This window comes from Mixophyes fleayi, chromosome 3 (assembly GCF_038048845.1).
Source record: "Mixophyes fleayi isolate aMixFle1 chromosome 3, aMixFle1.hap1, whole genome shotgun sequence".
In the NCBI taxonomy this organism is placed as follows: Eukaryota; Metazoa; Chordata; class Amphibia; order Anura; family Limnodynastidae; genus Mixophyes; species Mixophyes fleayi.
In genome coordinates this window covers 283673485-283685823 of record NC_134404.1, presented here as the reverse complement: position 1 = coordinate 283685823, position 12339 = coordinate 283673485, and positions in this window count along the sequence as shown.

The following is a 12339-nucleotide window of genomic DNA, read 5'->3' as shown; positions in this document are numbered from 1 at the left end:
ACCAGACATATAACATCAGGTGCATACTTCTTAAGTTGTCTAAATGCCAATGCTCTTTTAACTGTTATTGAGACCTATATCATTCCATGTAAGGATTTCTAGTTATTTTACTTTAATTGCTGACCCAGCCACCTACTTTTAGTTGCAAAGTGTCTGGTAAAGAAAGTACATGTAAGGATCTGTGTGGGTTATTTTTCATTTTCAGAAATGACATCTCAGTGGGTTTTGTGTGTTAAAAAATGATATAATGATAACATTATTCCCTTCCAAACAGCCCATCCTCAACTATATAATACTATATAGGGAATAATGTCTCCAACTACTGTACTGGTCACAGAATATGAAGTTTACTTCACCTTACTCATTTACTTGTAGTCTACACTATCTGTTATGTTGTATCTTATAATACATATGGAACATCAATTAAGTAATAGAATAGCGATTTCACTTTTTAATAACTTATTCATTCTATAGATGTAAGCTTTCAGGATACACAGGCCTGTCTGTGGAAAAAAAGTAATCATTTAAAGGTCGAATTATATATTCAGAGTCATTGGTTCTACTACTAAATTGATCCTATGACCATCTACTGGATAACACAACCACACTGTCGAACTGCTTGTCAATGTGTTTCTAGCACTGAAACTATGATGTCATTAATCAACATTTCAAATATTACTATTGAAGAATGAACAGTTAACAATACTCTTATATTACAAGGACTGTGTACATTACAATAATATCATTTGCAGTAGACACCAGGGGCGGATCTAGAAATCTACAGTACCCGGGGCGATTTAGGGAGGGGGGCGATTTAGGCCCGCCCCTTTCTAACATCTTAGGCTGCCGACGGCTGCACAGTATGTGCAGGTCCGTCCAGCCGTGACAGGCAGGGACAGTGTGCTGCCCGGCTGCTCTGATTGTCAGAGCAGCCGGGCAGCACACTGTCCCTGCCTGTCACGGCTGGACGGACCTGCACATACTGTGCAGCCATCGGCAGCAAGTGTCTGCTAGGGGGGGCGATCGAGTGGGGTAGACACTGAGCATATGGTGATCATTTGTGTATTAGAGCTGGATAAAAACATTATCATTTCCTAATCACATTGTGAGACCTACAGACATCACCCAGAAAGAAGCAATTCTACTGACCATGTGATATTTTTGCAAATATTATAGGATTTGGCATTATTGCATCATGAGTGTGCATAAACTTAAAATGTATTATTTTCACTTACCTATTACAATTACCTACGTTGTCCATATATAAAAGTGTGCGTACTGACATACAGACATTGGTTTAATTTTTAGTTTAATTTTGGAATGAGATTTAGAAGGCAGCTGGAACAATGACCTCATAACATGAATTGGGTGGAGGAGAATATGATTGTAAATATACCACAGCTATGAAGAAAACAAGTGTATATTTGGTCTCATTACAGTGCTACAGGTATGCACACCTAATGCATTTTAGATGGGTGTAATATGACTGCTGGTATTAATAGATTCAGCATTGTTAAAAGAGCAGTTGAACTTGACTCATGATATATTTATGAAGCCAATAATTGGCCTTCCTGAACACATGAACATATTGTAACTTGGTGAATATGAGAACTTAGATGTTCTGTTTCCACATACGGGCCCTGATTCAATGCGTAACACAAATTGGAAGTAATTGACACCCGTATTCAAATCAAAACATTTCTTAAAATATGTTATGATTTGGATAGGGGTGGAATTACACTCTGTTTGTATAGACAAGTATAAAGGCGGAAGTATTTTTAGGCGCATTTGCACTATGTTTATTACAAGCATATTTGTGGATTCACATCAGAACACACATAACTTTTATATGATCTTAAAATGATATATCCATATATTTTAGTTTTTTTATTTTTATCTATTATTTTAAAATAACTGATTATTTAAATCATCAAATAAATCTTCAATACCTACAGTGTATCTCTGCCAGCTACTGAAATGTGTCACTGATCACTATTATCCGACATTTACACCTACCTCGTAACAGGTACTTACGCTAAACACAGAATTTAAGTTAGTTGCATCTGTGTGAACACACCCTTACTATACATGGACTCTGTTAGGGCAGCACGGTGGCGAAGTTGTTAGCACATCTGCCTCACAGCTCTGGGGTCATGAGTTCATCATGAGTTCAATTCCCGACCATGGCCTTATCTGTGTGGAGTTTGTATGTTCTCCCTGTGTTTGCGTGGGTTTACTCTGGGTGCTCTGGTTTCCTCCCACACTCCAAAAACATACTGGTAGGTTAATTGGCTAGTCTCTCTCTCTATGTCTGTCTGTGTGTGTGTTAGGGAATTTAGACTGTAAGCTCCAACAGGGCAGGGATTGATGTGAATGAGTTCTCTGTACAGCGCTGCGGAATCAGTGGCACTATATGTCACGGGCACTAGGAGTCTTTACCCAGGGATCACCAGGTGATAGGCTTACCAGAGCAGTATAGGTGGTAATATGGTACTCTGGTAGCAGGGTGATCACGGAACAGGAAATAGCAGATGATGAGATGCTCAGGAAAGTCTATGACTAGCAGCACTGGCAATATGGAAGTAGTAATACACGAGGAACTGTATGGACAAAGGACACGTGAAGGTAGTCAGTGGTCTGCGGTAGCAAGTTGTACCACTGCTATAGTGAGGAGGAATGTCCAACAGAAACGAGGAGGTGATGAGAGTCAGCGGTCTGCGGATAGCAAGTTGTACCGCTGTCTGAGTGAAGGAATGGAATCCAAGTGGAGGTATCCGAGGAGTCAGTGGTCTGCGTTAGCAAGTTGTACCACTGCTATGTGAGAGGATACTGGAACGGGTGAAACTGTAAACAGGAGTCAGTGGTCTGCCACTAGCAAGTTGTACCACTGAATATATATGTGAGGAGGTGCACGGGGAGAGACTGCAACACAATATATACACGGTCACCTTGACTTTGATCCACAGTAATATGCACAATATAAATGTATAAATGACTGAACAACACTGCCAATATAGAAAGTCTTTTGAAGTAATCCAGCATGAGATAACACAGTCAATGATGGCAATAGAGTCAGCAGATAGTACACTCCAGAGGAGAACCAACACAGTCCAGCAAGGTATGCAATACACAGCACAGTCAATGGGAAGTATGCATACCGTGGTTCAGGAGAAGCAGTCAGACAGGAGTGCAGAGATACCTGAAGGGCAGGAGGCCGGCAGGATCCAAAGTCCCTGGATGGGTGAAGCGGTGGTCTAGCAGGTGCGGAGCACAGGTAGGTAGACCAGCAGGGAACACAGGAAGGCGTGGAGAGCGGATCAGCAGTAGATGGATGAGTAGCGCTGAGATGTAACAGCAGCGGATCTCTGCGGGAACACGGAGGTAGCCAATAGCAACCAGCAGGTGCAGTAACGATGGGACACCGGAGCAGAGTTGAACTGGAACAGTTGGTCACGGAGAGTAGCGGGTAGCAATAGTGGCAGCAGACTCAAGGAAACACGGGAGAGTTGACAAGGGCTGAAGACTGAAGCGCACAGGGGCAGCGGATAGGAATCAGCCAAACAGTCACGATGAAACACAAACGGGTTGCAGGTTGAAGACTGTAGTGCACGGAGGCAGCGGATAGGAATCAGCTAGCAGTCACGATGATGAAACACAGACGAGTTGCAGGTTGAAGACTGTAGTGCACGGAGGCAGCGGATAGGAATCAGCCAAACAGTCACGATGATGAAACACAGACGAGTTGCAGGTTGAAGCCTGTAGTGCACGGAGGCAGCGGATAGGAATCAGCTGGCAGTCACAATCATGAACAGGTGAGTGGATGTGAATGAAAGACTGTAGTGCACGGAGGCAGCGGATAGGCATCAGCTAACAGTCCCAATGATGCATGGTAGAGTTGAAGTGATTAGAAGACTGTAGTGCACGGAGGCAGCGGATAGGAATCAGCTCACAGTCACGATGAAACAGTAGATGGTAGAAGTGGTATGGGAACCACAGTAGTAGAAGTGGTTTGGAAACCACAGAGGTAGAAGTGGTTTGGAAACCACAGGAATCAGCTGGGCTGAATAACCGAGGAAACACAGGAACACCTTCAGAGACTCATGGGGAATGAGACTCCAAGATCAGGCAACGTGGTGTTGACCACAGGTGCTTAATATAGGGAGGTTGCCTGATCTGCCAATTTAGTTAAAGGAACATACACTGGAGGTATGGAAAGGGCTGCGCATGCGCAGTCCCTCAGGATGGAGGACGGCCACGGTTCCTAAATGTCCGGGAAGAAGCACTCACAGTCCGGTGAGTGACAGTACCCCCCCTTTTAAAGGTGGGCACAGAACGCCTGGAACCGGGCTTGTCCGGATTTTTGGCATAAAACTTCTTCAGAAGGGCAGGAGCATTAAGATCTTCAGCTTTGATCCATGAACGCTCTTCAGGACCAAAGCCCTTCCAATGAACGAGGAAACGGAGGACTCCTCGCGAAATTTTTGCATCCAATACCTCAGTAATCTCGAAATCCTCCTCCTGATGAACTTGAACTGGCTGCGGTGCTGAGGGAGGAGTCGAGAAACGGTTGATGATGAGAGGTTTGAGCAAGGACACATGGAAGGCATTGGAGATCCGAAGATTCTTAGGAAGAAGAAGTTTAACACATACTGGATTGATAACTTGAATGATCCTATATGGACCAATAAAACGAGGGGCGAATTTCATAGATGGAACCTTCAAACGAATATTTTTGGTAGATAACCAGACACGATCTCCAATTTTTAGTGGTGGAATAGCCCGCCTCTTCTTATCTGCGAAAGACTTATATTTGTTAGATGTCTTCTTTAAACAGGTTTTGACCTGAGACCAGATATTTTTGAAGGTCTGACAAGCAGTCTCCACAGCAGGAACTTGGGTGGGCGGGAGGGCAGGAAATTCCGGAAAAGACGGATGGTGACCGTAGACCACAAAGAATGGAGTTTTGGATGATGACTCATGGTACATGTTGTTATGGGCGAATTCAGCCCAAGGGAGCAATTCTACCCAGTTGTCTTGGTTGGCTGAAGAGAACATCCTAATAAAGGTCTCAAGATCTTGATTGACTCGTTCCGTTTGTCCGTTAGATTGCGGATGGTAAGAAGATGAGAGTGCTAATCGTATGCCCAAGGTTTTACAAAGGGCCCGCCAGAATCTGGAAACGAATTGTACTCCTCTATCCGACACAATCTCAGACGGACATCCATGGATGCGGAAGATTTCTTTAATGAAATGTTCAGCCAGAGTAGACGAGGAAGGTAAACCGGACAGAGGGACGAAATGGGCCATCTTCGAAAATCTGTCTACCACTACCCAAATAGTATTGTGATTCTTACTTGGTGGCAAATCAGTAACGAAATCCATACTAATATGGGTCCAAGGCTTGGACGGAATGGGTAGTGGTCGCAGAAACCCTGCTGGAGTTCTGCGGGAGGATTTGAACTGAGAACATAAATCACAGGAAGCAACAAACTCTTTGACGTCTCTCCTCATTGAAGGCCACCAGTAACTACGAGAGAGAATCTCAAAGGTCTTGTGTTCACCGGCGTGTCCAGAAAAACGAGAGGCATGGAACCACGAAAGGATTTTCCTCCTCAGAGTAGGAGGCACAAGGGTCTTCCCAAATGGTAGCATTTTGGTGGATGAAGCAGCCAGAGAAATACATTTGGGGTCTAGAATAGCATGGTTGGGAACCTCTTCTACATCAGAGGACGTCACAAAAGCTCGAGATAGAGCGTCAGCTTTCTTGTTCTTAGCGGCTGGTTTGAAGGTTATAATTAATTCAAAACGGGAAAAGAAAAGAGACCATCTTGCTTGACGAGGGTTCAAGCATTGAGCAGATTGCAAATATGACAAGTTCTTATGATCCGTGAAGATCGTCACCGGATGGCGAGCTCCTTCCAACAAGTATCTCCATTCCTCTAATGCAGCTTTGATGGGCAGCAACTCCTTGTCCCCGATAGTATAATTTTTCTCTGCGGGCAGAAGACCTCGAGAGTAGAAGGCACAAGGATGTAATTTTTGTTGCTCCGAGCGTTGGGAGAGAATAGCTCCTAAGCCCACATTAGAGGCATCTACTTCTAGGAAGAAGGGGAGTGTCACATCAGGCTGTCGCAGAATGGGAGCAGACGAGAAGGACTCTTTGAGGATTTGAAAGGCTTGGAGAGCCTCAGATGACCATTGCTTAGTATTAGCCCCTTTCCGAGTTAGGGCCACAATGGGAGATGCAATGGATGAAAAGTCTTGAATGAAGCGTCTATAGTAATTGGCAAAACCTAAAAAACGCTGGATGGCACGAAGAGTAGTTGGCTGAGGCCAATGTAGTACAGCATTTACTTTGTCTGGATCCATCTTCAGGCCAACTCCGGAAACTATATACCCCAAGAATGGAATCTGGGGTAACTCGAATGAACATTTCTCCAATTTACAGAACAACGAGTTTTTCCGTAGTCTGGAGAGGACCTCTGCCACATGTTGGTGATGAGAAGGCAGGTCCTGTGAGAAGATCAATATGTCGTCCAAGTAGACAACGACACATACATATAATAAGTCCCGAAAGATCTCATTGATGAAACCCTGGAAAACCGCGGGGGCATTACACAGCCCGAAGGGCATTACTAAATATTCGTAATGCCCATCTCTGGTGTTAAACGCGGTCTTCCATTCGTCACCGGAACGGATTCTAATTAAATTGTAGGCACCACGAAGATCCAACTTAGTAAATATCCGAGCTCCCTTGATGCGATCAAATAGCTCAGTGATCAGCGGAATGGGATACCGATTCTTGATAGTAATGGCATTGAGTCCACGAAAATCTATACAAGGGCGTAATGATCCATCCTTTTTTTTGACGAAGAAGAACCCAGCTCCAGCGGGAGAGGTGGAAGGTCGAATGAACCCACGCTGGAGATTCTCCTGTATGTACTCAGATGTGGCTTGAGTTTCAGGTAACGAGAGAGGATAGACCCGACCCCTGGGAGGAGTCTTGCCAGGTAGAAGGTCGATCGGACAATCCCAAGAACGATGAGGAGGGAGACGTTCAGACTGAGCTTTATCAAACACATCGGCATATGAAGCATACTGAGGAGGGAGTCCCGGGGAGGAAGATGAGATGGAAGATTGCTGTACTTTAAGAGGAATAACTTGAGAGAGGCAACGATGGTGACATTCAGACCCCCAAGACGTAACTTGAGGGGTGCGCCAGTCAATCTGGGGAGAGTGACACTGAAGCCATGGAAGGCCTAAGACAATCGGACTTGTCGTAACTGGAAGAATTAAAAACGAAATTTCTTCATGGTGTAGTACACCAATCTGAAGGGTTACTGGAGACGTACTCTGGGTGATGAGACCATTGATGAGGCGTGATCCATCTATAGCCGTCACAGTAATGGGTGTTTTTAAAGTGATCACTGGTAGGGACCATTGATTCACTAGTGATTTAGAAATGAAATTTCCTGCTGCTCCGGAATCAATCAATGCCTGTGACTCAAAGGATTTGGTAGCAAAGGAAATCGTAACATCGAAAGCGCAGACTTTAGATTTCATAGACAATGGAGAGGACTCCAGGGACCCTAACTTCACCTCTCCAGAACTAGTTAGGGCCTGGCATTTCCCGATCTCTTAGGGCAAGAGCTGAGCATATGCGTGGAATCAGCACAATAGATACAGAGTCTATTCTTTACTCTTCGTTTCCTCTCCTCTGAAGATAATTTGGAACGTCCTATCTCCATGGGAATCGCAGAGGATGGAGCTGGACGAAATTGAGGGTTAGAACGAAGAGGTGCTTTGACAGCCGTTGTTTTCTCAGACTCTCTTTCACGAAATCTCATATCTACACGATGGCAAAGAGAGATCAAATCTTCTAGTGACGAAGGAAGTTCTTGGGTAGTCAGTACATCCTTAATTTTATCGGAAAGCCCCTGCCAGAAGGCGGCAACTAATGCTTCAGAGTTCCACTGAAGTTCAGAGGCTAAGATCCTAAATTGAATGACATACTGTCCTACTGTATGGGAGCCTTGTCGCAAACGAAGAATGCTGGAAGCAGCGGAGGTCACACGACCTGGTTCATCGAACACACTTCGGAACGTGGAAATGAATTTGGCACTATCTTGTAGAATTGGATCGTTTCTCTCCCACAGAGGGGAGGCCCAAGCCAGGGCTTGTCCAGAAAACAATGAGATAAGATAGGCCACTCTGGAACGATGGGTAGAAAAATTTTGAGGTTGAAGTTCAAAATGGACTGAACATTGGTTAAGGAAACCTCTACAAGTTTTGGGGTCCCCGTCATATTTTGACGGAGTAGGCAGGTGTAGCGTAGGAACTGTAGACACCTGGGATGGCACTGGGGAAACGGAGGAAAGCACAGGAGCTTCAACATTAGCTGTAACAGTCTGTCCAGATGTTCCTTGGGAGGTTAAAGATTGGTAACATTGAAGTAACAGCTGTTGGCGAGCATCCTGTTGCTCCACACGGTTGACCAGATGCTGCAGCATCTCCTTGGCTGTAGGTTCCGTATCTGGGTCTGTCATGGCCTGATCTTACTGTCACGGGCACTAGGAGTCTTTACCCAGGGATCACCAGGTGATAGGCTTACCAGAGCAGTATAGGTGGTAATATGGTACTCTGGTAGCAGGGTGATCACGGAACAGGAAATAGCAGATGATGAGATGCTCAGGAAAGTCTATGACTAGCAGCACTGGCAATATGGAAGTAGTAATACACGAGGAACTGTATGGACAAAGGACACGTGAAGGTAGTCAGTGGTCTGCGGTAGCAAGTTGTACCACTGCTATAGTGAGGAGGAATGTCCAACAGAAACGAGGAGGTGATGAGAGTCAGCGGTCTGCGGATAGCAAGTTGTACCGCTGTCTGAGTGAAGGAATGGAATCCAAGTGGAGGTATCCGAGGAGTCAGTGGTCTGCGTTAGCAAGTTGTACCACTGCTATGTGAGAGGATACTGGAACGGGTGAAACTGTAAACAGGAGTCAGTGGTCTGCCACTAGCAAGTTGTACCACTGAATATATATGTGAGGAGGTGCACGGGGAGAGACTGCAACACAATATATACACGGGCACCTTGACTTTGATCCACAGTAATATGCACAATATAAATGTATAAATGACTGAACAACACTGCCAATATAGAAAGTCTTTTGAAGTAATCCAGCATGAGATAACACAGTCAATGATGGCAATAGAGTCAGCAGATAGTACACTCCAGAGGAGAACCAACACAGTCCAGCAAGGTATGCAATACACAGCACAGTCAATGGGAAGTATGCATACCGTGGTTCAGGAGAAGCAGTCAGACAGGAGTGCAGAGATACCTGAAGGGCAGGAGGCCGGCAGGATCCAAAGTCCCTGGATGGGTGAAGCGGTGGTCTAGCAGGTGCGGAGCACAGGTAGGTAGACCAGCAGGGAACACAGGAAGGCGTGGAGAGCGGATCAGCAGTAGATGGATGAGTAGCGCTGAGATGTAACAGCAGCGGATCTCTGCGGGAACACGGAGGTAGCCAATAGCAACCAGCAGGTGCAGTAACGATGGGACACCGGAGCAGAGTTGAACTGGAACAGTTGGTCACGGAGAGTAGCGGGTAGCAATAGTGGCAGCAGACTCAAGGAAACACGGGAGAGTTGACAAGGGCTGAAGACTGAAGCGCACAGGGGCAGCGGATAGGAATCAGCCAAACAGTCACGATGAAACACAAACGGGTTGCAGGTTGAAGACTGTAGTGCACGGAGGCAGCGGATAGGAATCAGCTAGCAGTCACGATGATGAAACACAGACGAGTTGCAGGTTGAAGACTGTAGTGCACGGAGGCAGCGGATAGGAATCAGCCAAACAGTCACGATGATGAAACACAGACGAGTTGCAGGTTGAAGCCTGTAGTGCACGGAGGCAGCGGATAGGAATCAGCTGGCAGTCACAATCATGAACAGGTGAGTGGATGTGAATGAAAGACTGTAGTGCACGGAGGCAGCGGATAGGCATCAGCTAACAGTCCCAATGATGCATGGTAGAGTTGAAGTGATTAGAAGACTGTAGTGCACGGAGGCAGCGGATAGGAATCAGCTCACAGTCACGATGAAACAGTAGATGGTAGAAGTGGTATGGGAACCACAGTAGTAGAAGTGGTTTGGAAACCACAGAGGTAGAAGTGGTTTGGAAACCACAGGAATCAGCTGGGCTGAATAACCGAGGAAACACAGGAACACCTTCAGAGACTCATGGGGAATGAGACTCCAAGATCAGGCAACGTGGTGTTGACCACAGGTGCTTAATATAGGGAGGTTGCCTGATCTGCCAATTTAGTTAAAGGAACATACACTGGAGGTATGGAAAGGGCTGCGCATGCGCAGTCCCTCAGGATGGAGGACGGCCACGGTTCCTAAATGTCCGGGAAGAAGCACTCACAGTCCGGTGAGTGACACTATATAAATAAATGATGATGATGATAATGATGATGATGTTAGTCCACCCTTTCCTCTCAGTGTCTGATGCATGTGGAAATAAAATGGAAAGGAAACTTCCAGTCAGTGGAAATTTGGAAGTGGCAGTAGGAAAGGTTTGTAAGTTTACCTGTAAATTTCCCCAACTTCTACTCAGTGGTCCCTAGGTTATTCAATAAAAAATACAAATATCTCTAAGTCAAATAGGTGCTCATAAACCAAGCTGCTAGTAGCTACCCCACAGACCCCACACCTAAATGCTCCAAGGGAAGTAAATAAAACAGAACAAGGAACTGACAAGTGCTCTTAGTTCCACTAAAGGGACAAATATGATATAAAAAAAACTATTTTTATTGACGTGAATACTCTTCCAGTCCTGGCCTCATGCGATTTCACTTACTAGAGAGTAAACAGTTGATCGCCAGAATACAATCTCCCCCGCAGAAATACCATCAGCTCATGAGCGTCCACCTTCCTCCTCACTGTAGGTTCTTATGTACAAAACCCTTTCACCGCTATTTCCGTGTTGAAAACTTAATTCTCAGCTGTTTCCTCCGTGGAGATCACTATCACCGCTGACTTGGAGTGCGATGAGTCTCCTCCCTCTTCGCTGTCTTTTCAAGTTGTTCCTGCGGTCCTCAGGCTCTGCTGGTTTCAGACATCTCTGTAAGACAGTATCTTCTACATAAGAACCTACAGTGAGGAGGAAGGTGGACGCTCATGATCCGGTGGTGTTTCTGGGGAGAAATTTATATTCTGGCGATCAACTGTTTACTCTCTAGTAAGTGAAATCACTTGAGACCAGGACTGGAAGAGTTTTCACGCCAATAAGAATTATTTTTTATATCATATTAGTCCCTTTAGTGGAACTAAGAGCACTTGTCAGTTCCTCGTTCTGTTTTCTGTTTTTTTGTTTTATTTACATCCCTAGGTTCTTGCCTGGAAATCAAACACAAAATTTAGATATGAAATGTTTTATATGGGTTAAAAAGAATCCATATGAGTGCACTTAAATATTTAGATACAAATATAAAGCTGTTAAAAATTAAAAACTAAATTATATAAAAACCATATAAAATGAGTCCAATGGATGCTGTTGCTCCTTTCCAAGATCCTCAGAATCAGCCTATACGCAGTTTCGGACTGGGGCATGGTAGGCCCACCTGGAGAAAGAAATGGTTGGGGCCATGAAATAGTGTTGTTGAAGGGACATGGCCAACCACCAGAGTGCTGTGGCCAACTACCAGAGAGGCTTGGCCAATTACTAGAGGGGGCGGAAGGGGAAAAAAACGTTACCACAATCTCCTCACCTAAGTGATTTTTCTTTTCTTCTGGTACAGTATCAGCAGGAAAGAAGAATCACTCAGGTGATCGGGACAGTGACTCTTCTTTCCCTCTGATTGGGCCTCACCAGTCGGACCTGTCTAGACCCCACATTGTTCGACCCCTTGAAATTACTGCTACCAGCCTAAGCTATGAGCATTAGTACACACAATTTTAAAAAATATATATTTATTTTTTTAACACTAGCAAGTCTGTGCTGATGATGATCATTATCACGTATCTTACACAATGAATCGAGCACCCACAACAGATACTACTCTAGAATGAGTTGCAATTACATGAACTCACACTATATATGCCTATCAGTGGAATTTAATTTTAAAACACAGAATTTAATATGGAAATAGAATTGAAATGTTCCCCATAAAATACATTCAGTTATATATTGATCTACATAAGCATGCAATAAAGTTTCTTGTGATTCTCTGAGGTGATCCATGTGGTGTATGTAGCTCTTATTTCACTATGTGGATCTAACAGGGGGTACACTGGATCTCTTTTTGTATTCTTTATCTTGGTGTATGAATC